This window comes from Halichoeres trimaculatus, unplaced genomic scaffold (assembly GCF_033239565.1).
Source record: "Halichoeres trimaculatus isolate MK-OKI-2021-1 unplaced genomic scaffold, fHalTri1.1 fHalTri1_scaffold_2, whole genome shotgun sequence".
Taxonomy (NCBI): Eukaryota; Metazoa; Chordata; class Actinopteri; order Labriformes; family Labridae; genus Halichoeres; species Halichoeres trimaculatus.
In genome coordinates this window covers 8,211,386-8,230,839 of record NW_027437180.1, presented here as the reverse complement: position 1 = coordinate 8,230,839, position 19,454 = coordinate 8,211,386, and the positions used below count along the sequence as shown (strand labels likewise).

At 39.1% G+C, this 19,454-nt stretch overlaps 1 protein-coding gene across 2 annotated transcripts in view; it reads left to right on the top strand.

Moving 5' to 3' along the window:
* Positions 1-671: 671 nt before the first annotated feature.
* The window catches only part of LOC141810979 (ras and Rab interactor 2-like), a 66,397-nt gene continuing 47,614 nt past the window's right edge, over positions 672-19,454 (top strand). For both annotated transcript variants that reach the window (XM_074698847.1, XM_074698848.1), the window contains exon 1: positions 672-804. The gene's annotated coding sequence lies outside the window, so the exon portion shown is untranslated. The remainder of the gene's footprint in view (positions 805-19,454) is intronic.

Below are 19,454 nucleotides of genomic sequence, written 5' to 3'. Positions count from 1 at the left end.
CAAAGTACCAAATACAAACCAAGCCCCCCAAAAAGGTGTTTTCACAGCAGAAATAAACATTTGGTACAAAAACAGCCAGATACAATAAAATTCTTTAGGCACACTTAGACAACTTACCTCAAAACTACTTATCAGAAAAAGACAGGTGACGTCACGGAGACCGTACATCCATATATCGTGCTGTCTACGTATAGCATCTCCCCTGAGACGGACGCAACTAGGTTAATTTATTTATTGACTTATAAATAATCATTGAGTGATTGTAGTTTCAGTTTCTTGACAAAACTGCAGAATGTTCCACACAAAGGGCTAGGGGTTATGCTAAAGCCTGGCTAATAAGGCTGAAAATAAATGTTCTTACAGCTCTTTTTTTTACACTACCACAGTCGTTCTATAGTTAGAATTTATTTATTTATTCAATCATTTATCCTTTTATGACTCTGTACTTGTAATGATTTTTTCTCTTTTCTTGGTGTAGTTTTTTTTCTGCCTGTGACAACAATGAAAAGCTGTAGATGGGAATCTCCACCTTCTCTCAGAGCATCAGGCGGGGGCGTCGTGTTACCGAGTCTCCTCCTCCCCCTCTGTCACCGGGAGTCTCTCACCTCAGTTCCAGGGACCAAATCTCTGTCCGACAGAAACAAAGCCATGTAACCGGTCGAGCTCGGGGACGTTGAGGAGCCCCCGGTGTGACCCGAAAAACCGAACAAAACCAACTTCAAAGCACCGAAGCGGCCATGACTTTGTCTCAAACTGGCGCCAAAGCGGAGTAGGAGACCAACAGAGGCAGGAAACCACTTCAAGGTGAGTCCTCTTTTCTTTCTGCTGTAGAGACCCGACTGACTCAAACCATCAGCTGTTTGCAACTTTTAGCTGCAAGAAATGTCGACCACTCTCAGACATGTTGAGTTTAACTTTCTTTCTCTATGAAACCGTCAAATTTGCTTCTGCTGATGAAATAAATCAGAGAGTCTGTTGAGGAGAACACTAGATTTATAACAACAAACAAGATGACGTGGGTTACATTTTTGGAGCTTTTCAGAAACTCTCCCAGCCTGGTTCTGCTTTCTGTGTGCGGTTGTTGAGTTGTGATTCTTCTTTGTAGCAGATGTTTTTATTCAGTTGTGCTTTGCAGCCGCTAGTTTACACTGTGCACCAGTGTATCACTTGCACTTGGCTTGGTTCCATAGTTTTCCCAGTCCTGCGGGGTCAAACTGGACTGTGCTGCTTATTGGCTCAAATACCTCGAGGATTTTCAACTTCAAAGAAATAGGGCAAAACCATGTGCATGGCTATGTAACACACATTTCTGACAGGGGGTGCAAGCTTTGGAGTTTCAGTCCTTACTCTGTGTTTTAATATCTCATAAGATGCAGTGCAAAAACTACTATAGAGCGCAGACAGAACACATCATATGTGTCTTTTAGATGTAAAAATAAAACAATCACTAATGTCAGAAATGTTTTGAGACACTCAGCCTGAATCCAGCCCCAATAATCTTTGGTAGTTCAATTTCTTTCATTTAAGCTGCAAGAAAACATTTCAAACTGTCACCTTTTAATGTTGATGTGGCAACCATATGCACAATAATATATTTTGATCTTTTTTCTCCTCACAAACAAAAAAAAAAAAGAAATTTGTTCCAAGTGTTCAGTTGTAAAACAAGCTGCAACCTTGATTTTCTTTTAAACTTCAAGCAAATACTTATTAAAGAAAAAAGTGTATGGTGATGGACTTGAGTACTAAAATACTGAAGGATAAAGTTAAAATAATGCTTATTCCATATAGTGTTGCTTTAGTCAATGACAATTATGACTAAATATCAACGCCAACGAACCTTTATCACGTGACAGAAACGGGAGGATACGGGACGTGAATGGTGGTCATGTGACTAAAACTATAATTAAATATATAATGTAATATTGTTGACGAATAAAAACGGGACTAAATGTGGTTTACAAGATAAAAACTCTGCTAATATACGTCTTCATTGTCGCTAACCAAAACGAGATGGGACGTATTGTCATTGCATTATTTAGTATCACTTTTGTCTTGTATTGTTTCCATTTCCTGGGTCGCAATTCAGCGGCTGTTTCAAATCAGAGCATCTTCTGTTTCTGGAATTGAATGTATTCTTGAGTCTATAAGGTAACAATAATATAATTATAAGATATCCATGTTTGACTTGTGAAATTGATGACTTAGAGAAAATTTGGTTACATCTACTCCATACTGAGTACTTGTACTAAATTAAGTGGGTTAAAGGATAATTTCGGTTTATACAGTTTTTACATTGTTTATAGAATGAAGTAGAACAAAATACTCATCCAGAAGACTTTCCTGATCCAAGCAGTGCTTCGGGAGATATTTAGATCCAAAATCGTGCAGCGGACGTCCGTATAATGGGATCCATTGGAGCATAGACAGCGCCGCCCCTAAAACTGCATTAATCGTCCAAAAACTCGTGTTTTTCACCAATATTCTTTCATGGTCCACTCCGGGTTATTCCTCTGCTGCAGTCTGTGTCACTCCAGACAGCGCTGTGTGGCTGTACTGACCTCTGAACTCACGAAGACTTTGTTTACGTTTGCCACTCAAAGAAAGGGGTCAGCTCTCCAGAAAGTACTGCGCATGCTCAGTACAATCTTCATTGACTAAAACTATACAAAAATAATCATGGATAATTCTGACTACAATAAGACTAAAATGCTCAGACTTTTAGTCAACTGAAACTTGACTTGACTAAAAGGAGTATAAATGTGACTAAAACTAATAAAAACTAAAATAATAGTTTGACACAAAGACTAGACTAAAACTAAAATTAAACAGGTCAAAACAACACTAATTCCATACCTAGAGGCACTTTGAGGACTTCTTAAGAGATCTTGAAATAGTCTCACTATTGCCTGTTCATGATCCGTGATTTAAAATGAGATTATAAACATCAAAACTGGTTATTTCTAAATGATAGTTTTACGTTTTCTTTCTTGGATTAATTTTGTAGTAAATTTGGACTCTGGAGCTAGACTTTCAAAAAGAAAAAGGAAGTCAGAGCAGAAGAAAGCTTAAAGGAAAACTCTGATTTTTGACACCTGGACCTTACTTATAGGTGTGTGCATGCTCATATACTCACTCAGACAAACATCGTGCAGCTCGGAGTCCTTCAGAAGTTATTTAGATCCAACCGATTTTAGCCGCACTTAGCGGGGGCCATGGCAAGGGAGCTTCAGCGCGGGACTTAATCTCTGCAAAATCGCTCATTTTGGCAGTGTTATCATAAAGTCAGCTCGTCTACTATTGCCATAGGCGAACACTGTCCACAAGCGCACCACCAGTTTGCATTGAGTCGTGGACGTGCTCCTGTTTGTTGTTCTCGAGCCAGCTCTTCGTCTCTCTCCCTCTGCATCCTTCTTTCATGGAGCTCCTCGTCCATGTACTCAGGCTCAAACCGGTAAGGACAACCCTAAAACTGAAGTCGTAGTCTGAAGACGGTAGACGAGCTGACTTTATGATAACACTGGCGATGGATGAAAAAATATAGCCGAAATGAGCGATTTTGCAGAGATCATGTCCCGCGCTGAAGCTCCCTTGCCGTGGCCCCCGCTAAGTGCGGCGTAAATCGGTTGGATCTAAATAACTTCTGAAGGACTCCGAGCTGCACGATGTTTGTCTGAGTGAGTATATGAGCATGCACACACCTATAAATAAGGTCCAGGTGTTAAAAAAACGGAGTTGCCCTTTAATAGGAGAGTGATAGAGCACGAGCTAAAACACAGGTTAAACTGTTTGTGATAATGTTGATTCCAGCCCACAGTCAGCAGTTATTCTGCAGTGGTCTGTTCAAACTTGAGAGTCTATCAATAAAATGAAGAGTGAGGTTACGTTAGCTCTGCTTTGTGAGGTTGGAGTTGATAGATGAGCTCTGGTAGGGTGATGGTTCTGCCTCTGCTGTAGCGACAAGCAGCAGGAGTTGTCTGGGTCTTTTATTATGATAATGCTGGTTGTATGGCAGACATTATCATTCTGTCTAACATAAGCAGACAGTGGGGGCGGTGCTATACCTTTCAAGATCTTGAATATTGCGCAGGCATATTTAAAAGATATTTAATAATATAATTCAAAAGAGACCATATTTTTTAAGAATATGACAATGATGATGTATAACTGTTTTTTTTGTCTAGTATTTTTATTGCTCTTTTGTATAGCGACTCCACCTGGCTGAGCACAGTTTTGGTAGTAAATGACCAGTTAGTGAACCCATATTCAATATGAGATAAAACCATTGCACGCATAAAAACTCTAGCTGCTTCTGTTGTTAATGATGATTTTGAGTTTCATGGCTGAGAAGCAGTTTATTAAGGGGCATATTTAACTCTGTGTCACATCACTGAGCACTGCAAAATGCATCAACAAGTCCGCAGACGTGCTCTTTTATAGCAGTGCTAACAATAACATTAGCATGTGGAGTGATAATGGCAACAGGCCATAAAACTGAACTTTTATGGCTTTTATTTCATCACAAAATGAAGTAGTTCCTCTCTTTTCTCCAGTGAATTTATCTTTCTACCATCAAAGATATGATAACGTGAACTTCACTCCTCTCAGTGTTATCTGTGGATTTATTTTCGCTGATTCAGTTGAATGTCACTGGCTTGGTAGCCACTTAAGAGCTGCTTTCTTTCTTACTTTAAGGAAATCCGACTTGAAAATCATGCTGACTTTGTGAAATACTTTATTCAGCAGACACAACAGTCCTTTTTAAGAAGCGCTGCACTCAAGCCTGAGCTCATCTGGACACTCCATAATGACTAATACAACCAAACAAACCGAGGAAAATGTGGTTGACTGAGTCTACAGTGAACCATAATACTTCTTGTGTAACACACTCAGTCTGTTTTCCTGTAGTTAGCTGGAAAGACATCGTCACACACACACACTTGTTACCCACACAGCAGCTGGCTGTTGTTGTTTAGGTTTTTACAGATGGTCATAATGACAGGGTTCAGGTCCTGAATAGATTTTAGGGGATTTAATCCTGTCTCAGACTTAATGAAGTAAAAAAAATGTGAACGACTAAGACTGTTCTTATTTACTATTGCTTTCAAGTTCAAACTCTGTCTTTTTCACTTCATGAGGTCTGAAAGTATGCAGCAGCAGCATGTTCTAGCTTCTTCCCCTCACCTCCCATGACTGTTGGTGATCTTTACCACGAGAAACATGCAAGACCTGTTTGAACTTGCTAGATCACACTCCTCTGCAGCCCCTTCCAGTGCTGCTATCCTCATTTTTCTCCTTATGAACATTAAGCTGATGTTCGAAATCTGTTAGACGGATCAGCTTGTCTGCAGAGAGCTTTGTTAGGCTGCACACTGCTGCAGGGAAATGAATAAGCAGAAAGGTATTTCAATGAAAAATAACTTGCAGCTTGTCGCTACGTGACTTGGTTTGTGAGGATGATCATTTTTCGATGCAAAGTGAGCTTCCTGCTGCCATCTTTGGTTTTTATGATCAGAAAGTTTTTTCTGAGTCTGAACTATAAACTGCCTTGAGCTGATGTGATTTTTGATTGAAAAGCAAACTCTTATCAAATTGTGTCTCTCTGCAAGTTAAAGGCAGCACTAGAAACTCTGCAGGTTTGGGAAAAGTGATGTCATCGTGGCTGGACGAGGAAAGCAGCCACTCAAGTTACCTGTGTAATAATAAAGCGTGCCTGTGGGGGATGTTAACACTGAGCGCTTTCACTGGAGAAACTCAAGAAAAGGCCTCAAGTCAAACACACTGAAATCATTGCATGAGTTATGTTGGTGAGCTGTTGCAACAAATATAAAAGTTTAAATAGACAGCAGTTTCTTTTCATCAGGTCCTTCCAGTCGTGTCGTTTTAAGGTTTAATAAATGAGGGTTAGTTGTCAGTTTGGAAAAAGCAGTTGAAAGCCACAGGGCCAATAGTACCCCACCCCCATACTGTTACAGCCCCCTAACCCTCACTCTCTGTGAGCAAACTGAATAACACAATCATTGTATTTAAAGGGAGCTCCAGCAGCTAAGAAAACACAAAGGATTTCATGTAAAGTAAAAAAAACAAAAACAAAAAACGATACTGTGCAGAAGTTACCTTCCAACGATGCTATGAGTAGGATCTGCTTTAATTGGACTGCACACTGTTGTGAGTACGTGACTTCTACAAGGCGTGATTGTTTTGGAATTAAATGGGGATTGGATCAAAACAAAATTTCTTTGCTCAAGACAACTTTTTACTAGGTACAACGTGCTGCGGTAAGGTATTTACCAGTCACATAGCACTATGGTTTGAAACATGACAGCAAGCATGTGAGCCAGGTGAGCTGTGCCATTTTGCCTCTTGCCTTTATTTTATTATGCAAAAAAAAAAAAAATACTTAAAATTTTGTGAAATATTGAAGTTTAAAAATTTTCATTTTTTGAAAGTCAAAATTGGTTACATTTGAAAAGAATTCAAACATTAAAAAAATTGCAAAAAAAAATGAAATGTAAATTTGCAAAAATTTCACAATTTGTAAAATGATAATACCTGAATTTGATTACTTATATCAAAAACATTGCTCAACTCATTTTTTTTGTTTGCTAATGTCCTACCACGGGTACAAAATTATAAGCATAACACTTTATTTTGCTCCAAATTTTTGCGAGATGGACTCAAAGATCTAAAATTCTTTCCAGATACACAATATTACCATTTCTTTCAAATGTTGTTCACAAATCTGTCTAAATGTTTGATAGTGAGTACTTCTGCTTTGCTGAGATAATCCATCCCACCTCACAGGTGTGCCACATCCTGACAAAGTCCCTGATCTGTGAATATCCAAAGAAAAGTGTTGCTGGTGTATTGTTCACAGCAAAACTCCTGTTGGTAGATCTCCTGTAGTACAGACGCTTTTTGACCCCAAATGTGAAAACCTTCATCATCAAGGCTCAGTGTGAATGAGGGCTTCTGCCAAACAGGAGCATCGAAGCATGTGAAAAAAAAAAAAAAAAACTTTGAAAAAGTTGAAGAAATAATTTAAAATTTGCCCCAAAAAATGGAATATAAATAATTTGCAAAAATGTTCAGAAATTAAAAAAAAAAAAATCTCACTAAAAATGTAAAAGCTTTTTTCTTCTAGATGTGATGCATATTTAGTTCACCAAAATGCTAACATATGGTTTTATTTAGTTTTAATATCTTTAATCATTCGTTCTCTCTGCAAGAAAAATAAAAATTCTTTATCTCCATTAAACAGCCCACACACCAACAATGACAGGACTCTACGGAGGGCCCTGAGAGCTCACAGCACTACAACTTAAGGAAACACGTACAAAAAGACAAAAGAACAAGCAAATCTTCATCAATTTGACAACACGTGCGCAGTTTTTAAACAACACACTGCCAAGACCACAACACATTTAAAAAATGGTCTGCAAATATGAAGGTAAATTTGGTGCAATACGAATTCAAAGTAACAGAGAAAGATACCCATAAATTTGCGTATGTGTAAAAATTGCATTCACAAATAAAAGTGCTTTAGGAGTTGTGTAGTTGAAGATTTTTTTTTTTTGCATACCTGAAGATATTTTTTTCTGCAAATACAATTCAAAAGTTACAGGTCTTCAGATTTATTTTTTGCAAGTGCACAAATCCACTGCTGCAAGTGCTCAAAGGTGGGCCGTGCTCCGATTGGTCGTAGTAGCCACCATTCTCCAACAGACCCCGCCTCCGTATCCTGCAAGTGCTCAAATTACTTTTGCACCAAAGATCTCAGAGAAACGGGAGCAAAAGTGAGAGCGCGCAGGAATCGAAATTTGAGCACTTGCAGCAGTGGATTTGTGCACTTGCAAAAAATAAATCTGAAGACCTGTAACCGTTGAATTGTATTTGCAGAAAAAAAATATCTTCAGGTATGCAAAAAAAAAATCTTCAACTACACAACTCCTAAAGCACTTTTATTTGTGAATGCAAATTTATATTTACACATACTCAAATTTATGGGTATCTTTCTCCGTGACTTTGAATTTGTATTGCACCAAATTTACCTTCATATGCAAATACACCACAACACGACAGAAGTGTTTCCACAGGATACCTAAAAGTGATGCACATGTCCAGACACGCTTGTTGTTGACGCAAATTTTCAGTCACAGCTCTGTCATGGTTCTCTTTTCATCAGTTTTGTTGGGAATTGGGCTAAATAGTTTGTGTTTTGGATTTATTTAACATTGTATAAGTGTGTGTGTAATAGAGCTGTGACTGAAAATCTGCAGCAACAACAAGCGTGAACAGATTTTACAGGATAAACTTAGAGTATCAACATTAATAAACATGAGTACATTAAAATTTATGAGCAATGTCTTTTGTTTTGTAAATGAAAAAGGATGGCTGCTCCTCATCACAGGACAAACTGAAAGTGAAAGTAAAGGAGAACCATAATCTAGCTGGTTAGACACATTGGCCCTCATTTATCAAATAGTGTACGCCTGAAAACTGGGTGTACGCTCCTTTCCACACACAGATCGACATTAATTCATCTGAACGTGGGCGTCGGGTACGCTCAAATCCTACGCTAGGTCTGAGTTCGTGTACGCAAGTTTCATGCCAGTGGAGAGCAGAGTGCGGCGAGGGAAATCCGTCTGTGGAGGAGAGTTATGAGCACTAAACATTTTCAAAAATAAAAACGGACCTTCTTAGATTAATATTTAGGTCTTTGAATTAGATATGACACCAAGAATGCTTTTAACAGTTCCCTGTTATTTCACCAATCTATAAAATACTTCGCTATGAAAGAGCAGTGCGAGCTGTCAGCTAATTTCCATGTTTAAAAAAATGTGTTTCCTCTATCGGTTTACTTAAAAAATTGAAAATAGGGAGGCCGTTATCATTTTTTAATGCACTCCCATGTCCACGATAAAGTTTCCGCAGAGAACATGACCACGCTGGATCAAACTTTTAGAACAGATTTTTTTTTAAGGAAGCTGTTTTAATTGCAGGGTTTACTGTGAAGATGATTAGATGATATTGATCCTTACAATATTATCATGTAAACTTGAGCTGTGTGTTAAAAAGTGACTATTTCACAACATTTCACAACAGGGCATTCATTTACACAAGATCACAACCTATGTGCTTGTCTCGTGGTACGAGTAATCATAAAACTCTGGTTAACCCGTGCGTAATTGTGCACGATCGACAAATTCAGCTCCACTCCCTCCTCAGTCTGTGACAGGTTCAGGCTGGAGTCTGCAGCTTCTTTCAGAGCTCAAACACATCTTTAAAAGCCAAATTCACACATTTCTGAACCTGAACGGAAACAAATAGTATTGTGGCTCCTAATAGTCGGACATCACAGATTAATTAATCAAGGTATGAACGAAGGATGTGAAATTAAATGTTTCAAACTGCTGTATTTAGTTTGTCACATCCACGCTGCTGAATCACTGCAGTGATTTCCGTACAGCTGAGTTTTTTCTGATTTGCTCTACTTTTCCGCCACTTTTCCGACTGCCAAACAACACAGCGTCATTTCTTCTCTTCCTCTGTTGCTATGGCGTTGTCGATTACCAGCATGGAGAAGTTCCCTTTCCCCCGTAGTGCGTCCTTCCATGTCGTAAATTGGGTTCGGCTAGCTGAACCTTGAATATTTAGGGGCGTGTTATGTAAATTACGATTGTTTTCAGCCGCCACATTTATCAACAGCTGATCAGGAGTGCGCCATGATTGGCCCTGGTACGCACGTTTCATAAATCACACATGAACGTTGCCGTGAACTGATTTTTGCACCCAGATCTGCGCAAATTCCCACACAAGATTGATTAATGAGGGCCCCTGTACCTTACAAATAAGGCTTAAAACATTGTTTTAAAAAATATATTATACTTACACATGAAAAGAAGACTTGGTACAGACTTGTCTGCACCAACACATCCTGTGTTAAACAGTTAACCTGATGAACTTTTTAGCTTTATCCTGTTCAGCGATAATTAAGAGTGACTAAATAACCTGATGAGTATGGTTTTGGACTGTGGGAAGAAGCTGAAAAAACCCACCCATACACAGCTCTACACAGGAAGGCCAACAGAGCAAACCAGGAATTGAACTGGCAACCTTCTTGCTGTAACTGTGCAGCACTTTTTTTGGATGTTTTTGTTTGTTTTGAGTAACTCTAGAGGAGTGTGCCAAAACTGTGTACAGGCTCTCAAACAAGTTTGCAGTTTGGGGATTTGAACAAGGAGCTTTTGCTTTTGAGTTTAATCTTGTTCACTGGCAGCACAGACAGAAAACGTCATGGATTAATGATCAGTTTAATGACAGAGACACAGAGAGTTGTAAAAAAAATCCAGAGTCAATGAAACAAAAAAAAATAACGCACACTAGATTCAATATCTTATTAAGCTCTAAATCAATGAACAAACCACATTTATTCTCCTATTTACAAACTAGTTGTTCATCCTCTGTTGGTACTGTTCTCATGTTTTTGTTTTTGTTTGATATCCTTTGGTTTTTGATTTGTTCACCTTTTCTGACAAAATTACCCCCTTTAAAATGAATGGGAATCTGCTCCTACCCCTAAATTTTCCTCAACTTTGAGATGTTAAAACTTCAGCATACTTCCACTTACAGACTCCATTTTTGCTTTGAAATGTTCACTGATCTTTCAGCTTTTCCTGTATGACCCAAATTTAAGATATCTTCAACAGTTTTTGAGATTTCACTGTTTAAGCATAATCAACTTTACAGGTTTCCCCTTCAACCTCAGCTCCCAGAGTGCAGAAATTCTTCAGCTAGAGTGGGGGAGGCTGCTGCTGAGACGTTACAACTTTCTCAAACAAATCGCCATAACTTCCCAAATCCTCACTCTAGAAACATAAAAACTACATTAAAACATTCTCTGGCTTCTCCTGCTTCTAACAAAGCACACATTTAAGAAAAAAAAAGTGTTGTTTAGCCAAAAGATGCCTAAATGTGAGACAAAACCTAATTTTTCCCCTAACCTGCAGCAATGCTAATTTTGATCTACTCTGTCACCTTAGCTCCATTTGTGACTATGTTCCTATCTTGCCATCCCATGCTCATTTTTGGCTCTAAGAACTTGTAAAACACATCATTGTGTTCATCAGGGTCTCCAGATTCTCACAATGTTATCGTTTCTCTGACAGCCCTCACCGTTTCCCCACAGATTCAGGAAATTTGGACCCTACGCTTCGCTTGTTCATCCTCTCTCTCAGTTGTTAAACAGCTGCAGCTCTCTACAGCCTAATGAGCAGGTTACCATGGAAACCATTCTGTCATTCACACATCCCAGACATCTACATGCACTCACATATTTATAACACCATACCTTGCTCTTTGACTTACTCGACATGCTCCACTAGTCATACAACTCTTTCCTTCAGCCCATACTTCTCAAACTGCTTCTTCTTCTTTTACTACTACTGCTACTTTAACCTCTGTACTGTTTTTACTATTTCTGCTAGTTTTTCTTTTCTCCATTGCACATTTTCAGCTCTGCTTTACTGCTCTTAGCATTTGTTTTTCATTTTCATTTGTTGCAACTTCTCTAGTTATGATTGTTCTGGAGTGCTGGTGTTGGGATGGGAGTGTAGGAGTGTATTTCAAGAAGGACTGTGTGTATGGTTTGTCTGTGTGGTATGACCTTAATTTATTTTGTGTATCGTAATCGTTGTTTTGTGATATATCTTTTGTGTTGGACCTCCTTGAGAACTTGATGCTATATCTCAAGGAGCTGTGCTAAATAAACTAAAAAGTTGAATTGAAAACTTTTGGCTGCTGAATAACAAAGTATCAGGAACTAAGTGAAGGAATAAAGGGTCAATCAAGGGTCAATCAGCAATCACTGATTCACATCTGGTCTAAAGATAATTATTGGACTTGTATAAATATTGTTTCTTGTTTAATGTAAAGATGCTGTGAGTTCAGCTCATATCAGACAGTAGCATTTCTTGACGGTGTAGAGGTTCAGATCAGGGCTGCTCTGCCTCAGCAGCAGAGTTTGACGCCCCTCAACCCAAGGGTTGGCCCTTCGTCCTCGTTCCCACAGTCCAGACACTGAAGTGTCTTTGGATCAGACACTGAATCCCAGACTGCTCCTGAGCTACAAAGCCATCGGACTATGACTGCTCAGATTGTACCGACGTCTGGCTGATCCTGCTCCACCAATCCACTGAGAGCGATCTGTTTTTATTGAGGCCTTTACTGAAAAAATCCGGACTCAGTATCAGCAGATCCTCAAAATGACTCTGACTCTGACTCAGGACGTCCCTGTTTAAAACCAAACTCTGTCTTTGTAGACTACAGGTAAGGACAGGTGGCGCTGTGGTTTGTTCAGACTACAGCAGGTTAATTGAGGAGAGCGGAGAGAGCGCCGTCACAGCCAAGCTGATGAATATCACCCTCTGAGGAGTAACCAGGCTGGTGGTTTTACCTTTGATTACTTGACATTGTTTACTCACTGACTGTGATCCCGTATCAAGCTGTGTTAGAAAAATTGTGTCCAACTCTGACTGTTCCCACGTTTTTTTTTTCTTTGGGTTAGTTGGAATTTGAATTTTTATTTCAGCCCTTTAGAAATGAGTCTCTTTGAACATCTTTACTCCTAACATGAGGTCAACTAGAGGTGGTCTGTTTGGTGAAGTTTGGGAATACATCATGTAGGTCAAACAAATAGATCTGAAGCCTCAGGCTCCTGGAAGTCCTGCTTTATCTGACCTAATCAGGAACCAAAACCACTTCCACAGAGGGAACTGTTGGATTTAAAGCTCCTGAATTTATGTAGCCTAAGGACTGCTAGCTTCTTGGCCTAAATTTTAAATGACTATAATTGTTTTTCCTGTGTTTATTTACACTTTGCTCATCTTCCATATCTCCACTGTGACTCAGATGGTAATTAGAATATTTTCTGTTTAGGTTCCCACCCTCAGTGCCCTATTTTCTTTCCTTTCTCTTGCTTGTGGGTCTGCAGAAGCAGAGACATCCCCCACCTTGATCTGATCTGTGTTGGTTTGATCCAGCTCTCCTGGGACCAATTTAAAGGGGAGTAGCCTGAAGGAAACTGCCCAGACTTTCTGGGCTGACCTTAAGTGTGGAAAGTTGCGGCTGTGTGGTGCTGGTTTCTGAGAGTTTCTCACCATGATTTAGTCCAGTTACACTTTCATTATGTGTGAGGTTTGATTTGTTTGATGGTTATTTTGAGCGTTAAACTGTTGTTAAAGCTATGATTAGACGAGTTGGTGTTTCACTGGAAAAGGTCTGAAAGATTCTGTGTAAAATGAACGGATACCTGACCTTCTCTTCATCAGTAAAAACAAACATGAGTGAACAGATTCATGCATACCAACATATTTTCCTCCCCATCCAACACACCACATGGGCCGATCATTTCAGCTGAGCCAACAGAGAATCACTGACCCCATTTCTGCACTCTCACACACACACACATGCTAACACAGAAACACACGTGAACACAAACCTCAGTGGACTACGAGGCGAACTGACAGAGTGTGGACAGCTGTTTCTGATCATTTCAGAAAATAAAGTTTGATAAAACTTTAAATGTAATGTTCTCTGACCATAACTTAAGTTACACTATGGAGTACATAACAGGTTATTCTTTTGTGCTCTTTATTTTGAAAAATGCCACAAAGCACTTGACAAGAAAAACACTGATGCCATGATGACTGACTGCTCTCTGCATGCTATTGCGAGTACCAGTCTCAGTGTGAAATGAGTGCCTGCGACTATTGCGCGTTCGTGCAGCTGAGGCAGAGTTGACACTTCTTTTTATCCCAAGAAGTAGGTACGTTACTGTAATGCATTACTTTGTCACTCATTACACCCAACACTGGATTCCACACATGCCAGGTCCTTTGCAGCAATGAATTAACCTTGTCAGCCTAATTGCTGGTTGTATGGCATTAATCTTAACATTTTTGTACATTTTGAAAATGTTCATGTTCACAGTTAAAACATCAGTTTTTTTTCCCCATTGCCAGTTTCTGAGTTCTCTAATATATTAGAACTCCTTTGACATTAACACCATCAGGCCCCCTTTTCTGTTAGCTTAGCTTTCTGTTCATCCTTCTTTCTGGCTGATATAGATTTATCCTCCTCCTTGTGTCTCATAGAGTGCTTTCTGACCAGAAGGTCCAAGATCTACATGGTTCCTTTGGCTTGTTGTCTATTTCTGTTTTTGTTTCTGCTTCAGGTCAAAGGCCCCAGTCAGCTGTCCAAATCAGGTCGATGACACATGGAGAGAGAGAAAAAAAAAAGGAATTGCAACATACTATCAGACCTGTAGAGGGCAGTAAGACAACAATGAAGGCCATTCAGCAAAAATTGTACTGCAGTTTGCTGTAGTGAGCAAAAGCCAAATACTGCCGTCGACTGGCAAAACTCTGGACTGTCTAAGACATGGGTCACCAACATGGTGTCCACGTGCACCTGGGCGCCTGCAAGATGTTCCAAAAATACTACTATTAATACTACTGCTATTGTTGTTGTTGTTATTAAAAAGGGATGCATGCAATTTTATTCAGGAGGTTTGTATCAGACAAAAAGCCCTTGGTATCACTCATGTCCATTGAGGCCCTCGGTCTTAAAAATGTTGGTGACCCCTGGACTAAAACATCAAGACAAGTCTATTGACGACTTTGACTGTCATGCACGCTTCTCAAATAGCTTTAGATTATCATTCAGTACTTATCTGATGAGGAGATTTGAACACATCCATATGTAAAACTAAACTAAGATTCATCCCGAGGACTTCCTCCATGTTTGAACAGCTGTTGCAAACTGGATCTCCACTGACACGTTCAGCTGAAGGTCTCCAGTTTACAGTGTCCCTCTTCAAACTGGAACACTGGGAGTTGACAGAGACACATTCACACTGTCAGGCTCAAAGAAGACCATTGTTTGGAGTTATTAAACTAAAAACAATCACAGCTGAGTTTCATCTTATTGTGAACAAAATCTGTGGCTGCTTCAACAATCAGACACATTCAGCTTCCAGGCCTCACCCTAAAAGTTCCAAAACATCTGGAAAGTTCTATCCCAAGGCAGGGCCATTTTCAGGGGTACATTTATTACTCCAGATCTAAATTTAGACCCCAGTTCTGCCTGCCCAAAAGCATACAGGGAAAAGTTCCTGTGGTCAAGACAAACCTTTAATCTTCTTTGCAGCTTCTGTGCTGGTTACCTGCTCTCTTTTTTCTTTTCCTTGATTTTGACAGGCCATGTTAAAAGTATACCCCATGCTGTTAAAGCAAAAACCAAAGTCAAAACCACTGTTTTCACACTGACCGGCCCCTGTGCAAATACAGCACTCCATCTGGTTTGTCTCAGAGCAATAGCATGGTCCACGTGGGGGGGTCATCTGCAGCTTCCTGCAGCTCCTCTTCGTACTCTGCAGCTCTGACGACACAGGGCTCTGTTAGTCTAACACTCTTCACACTCTTTACAGCTAAAACATGAAACAGCACCTCATGCTGTGAAGGAAGTTTAAACAAATATCAGCAAAGTTTGTTCAATATGTTGACCTGATTTTATGAAGCGGGACAGAGAGAGAGTTGGGAAGCAGCATTGAATGACCTCAGGCTGATTCCAAAAAGAACATGCTTCTAAATAAGTTTTTATTATAGACCACTTATCAGGGTTTTAGTTCTAGTTCGTGGCTTCCTCTTTAACACTGCAATGCTCTATCAGAAGTCAAACAAGCACAGATTACACATGGCTGGATCAGATTTAGTTATTTTTTGCCTGATGTGTAAACAGGCATGAGGATGTTAACCTCCAGGCTGGTGATGCTAACTCTGCTAACATTACGCATCACTGACCCACACACTCTGTGTTAACGGTGTTAGCTGTGTTGAATAAATTCTGCTCAGTCTTGCTGTAACTTTTGCTTCAGTCTTATGGTTCAAATTCTGTTTAACATCTCGGATATTTGTCACTTCAGGACATCCGTACTTGAGGCAGCAGAAGACCAGCATCTCTTCCTGTTAATGTCAGAATACTGTGTTTTAGACTAAGCAATAGATTTGCTAATTTTTGAAGCATTATTCAGACTCAGAATGGCTCTAGTCTCACAAAAAGTTCTGCACTTGACATCATCTTTTTGTTAATTAGTTTCATATCAGTTCCTCCCTGAGCTCTTTTTGGCTTGTTTAATGGCAAAACTCAAACAGCTTTCAGATGCCCGACAAACACTGTCTGGCTGTGAATATCACATTACAACCAAGGGCTAATAAAAACAATGGAAAAATACATTTTGAAGCTGAGACAGTATTTGAGTTTTTTATTATTAAATGTTTTTTCAAACTTCTTGGCTCAGCCCATCGTGTCACACCCTCATATTCCTGTGAAACAGGAAGTTCTTCTAAATCTTTCACCTTGGCTTCTAATCATAGTCAAGGTCGAGCCCTAAACTTATTGAGACACTGTCTTCTTACCAAGGTTATAATAGTTAACTAAAACAAAACTAAAAAGGAAAACTAAAATTTAAAATACATTGCAGTTAACTCAAACTAATAAAAACTAGAGAAGAAAACAAAAACGATAAGTAAACTAAAACTGTATCTTGTGTTCACAAAACTAACTGAAACCAACTAAAATGATAGACAAAATGCCCTGACTTATAGTTCTTGATAATATCAATAGCCTTTAGGATTCAAATTAATCTGACACATTTTCCCAACCAATTTTAGACAGTTATAGGCAGTTTTCAGTGCCGCACAGCACCATCATAGTGGCGTATAGGGACGAGCTTGTTTATTGCACTGACTGGCTGTGCACTGTGCTGCAACGAAACGTAGTGGAGCAATGAATTAGAGCATCTGTAATAGTTTAATTGTTACAGAGTCCAAGTTTTTATTTATTGAAGCTCATATTATATATATTTTTTATAATCTATGTTAATATTATTTTATGTTTATTTGTTTATTGTTTATCTTATATAATGTATGTTTATATTTTTCATACTAAGTTTATATTTTCATGTGTTTAAGGCAGCAGCCAACGTTTCGGTATCAGCATTGACTGGGCAGTGGGCACTATGTTGGACTTGAAAATAAACAGTATGACAAAATATTTACTCTGACCTTTTTGAATCCTGCACCTGGTTAATAAGGTATGAAAAAACTAAAACTAAACTAAAACTAAGCCTTGTTGCAAAAATCAAAACTAAATAAAAACAAGAATGCCCTCTCTAAAAGTAATTAAAACTAAACTGTAATGGAAAATAAGATGTCAAAACTAACTAAAACTAAACTATAATGACAAATCCAAAATTATTATGACCTTGCTTCTTACTTACAGCGTCACCCTGTGACAGTATATTGCACTAACTTGAACTTGTGTCTGGTTTGACAAAAATATCAGTGTCTCAGCTTCGCCTCACCTCCATCTGCAGCTTGGTCTTGGTCTGGCTGTTTTTTTTATTACCCTGTGCTAAAAACTGCACACTGACAGTTCCCGCCTTAATGAACTCAAATAAACATTTGGTCTGTAGTGACAGCACCACCTTCCAGTGCTTTGTCTCAGCTGCTAACAACTAACAGTTTCATGGTTACAACACACCCCAGCATGAACAAATATTGGAGGGCCTGTTCATCAGTGCTTTAACTGTGTCTGTTTCCCTTTATGAACTGGATGATTTATATCCAACATGTTTTACTGTGACGGACTGTAAATCTCTGCTTGTTTATTACACTTTAATGTCGGCATGTTTACATCTGTGTTTACATTCTGAGAAGAGTCTGTCTGTGCTGCAGGGCACAGAGGATCATCCATGGTTTAACTGAAGGGGCGCACTCAGATGTTTTTTTGTTGTTTATGTGTATCTGAGACCCTTAAGCTACATACTCACACAGTGACCCCTGTGCACTGAGCAGAAATGTGTAACCCCAGCTGAGGGTTTGAGTTTGGTGTTTTGGTCTGAATTGAACAGATTCAGGACGTTCCCACGGCTGGTTTGGCCAAAGAAGAGCTGAAAATAGGAGTTTTCTTTGGTGGAAGGTCATTGTTAACCTACAATACTCGGCATGTTCTCTGGTTCATCTGAGGCTCAGGAGGTTTGTGCATGTGGGAGCAGTTTTCCTTGGCAGCAGCACCAGTTCCTGATCTTCACTAGAGTAAACAGTGAAGAAACACACAGAATCATCAGGATACGACTTCCAGGAAATATCCTCAACGGGAACTTTTGAAGTTCACCTTTTACATTTTCCATCACTTTATTCCTCTGTATAGTTGTTTTTTCTTCCACTTGTGTTTGTGTGGAAATGAAACCATTGTGCCAGACTATCAGTTCTAATTTAAGGCAGTCTCTCTTTATTCCTCTTTTTATCAAAGTGCTCTGGGCCATGGCCAAAAAGTTAAGTCTACCAAAAGAGAGTTTCATCTCTCCTCAGGATGAGTTAGAGACAGTTATAGACTTCAGCAAATGCACAAAAACATGCACATATAAGTGTTCAACATATTCAGGATATAAATAACACTAGCTTTGTTTATACTGTATACATCTACACCATATGAATACCAATAATTTAATTCATATAGAACATTTTCAATAACTGATTTCTTTATCTTTAGGTTGCTTTCTGTAAAATGCTCCTCACTTCACTCATCGCTGAATTTTTAGTGCAAGGCGCCAATCCCTCCATCAGGTATCTGTCTGATACAGACTCAAAAAGTGACATCAGAGGGTTTTGGTTAGTACTAGGGATGGGTATTGATAAGTAGAGATAGACTGATATGGATTTTTTGGGGCCGGTACCAATACTGATTATTAGTAGGCAAGATAACCAATATTTGAAGCCGATATTGATTTGCAGTCAAAGTGAAAATATTGCCGTAAAAAAATTTTAACAATACAAACTCCAACACTTAACTGCAATCAAATGCCTTCAAGCATATGTTCATTAAACAGCTCCCAGGCTTAGCAGCATGTTTTATAAAGTTAAATGAAAACTTGAAAAAATAAATAGCTAAAGTTTTTAAGTAAATAAAGTTATTAAAAGTTTCTATGTAACTGTAATAAAACTGGACAGAATTAAGTTTGTGCTGCCTTTAACAGGCACGTCATGCAGTTGAATTAATTTTCTGTTTGGTTTTACAAGACTGATTTTAAATTACCATCCAGGGCTTCCATAGTGTAGACAGGAGAAATTCTATGCAGTGAAGCATCAGAGCCAAAACAACACAGTTTTGAATGGGTTTCATATCGGCCGTCAGATTGAAAAAAAGGCGGATGCCAATATGTCCCAAAATGCCAAATATTGGCCCCGATAATCAGCCTTGCCAATAATCGGTCTATCCCAGGGGTGGGCAAACTTTTTGATTTCTGGTGCCACAATGGGTTCTAACATTTGACAAAGGGGCCGGACCAGGAGCAGATGGATGGAGTGCTTTGGTAACTTTTAGGGTATCATTCGTTC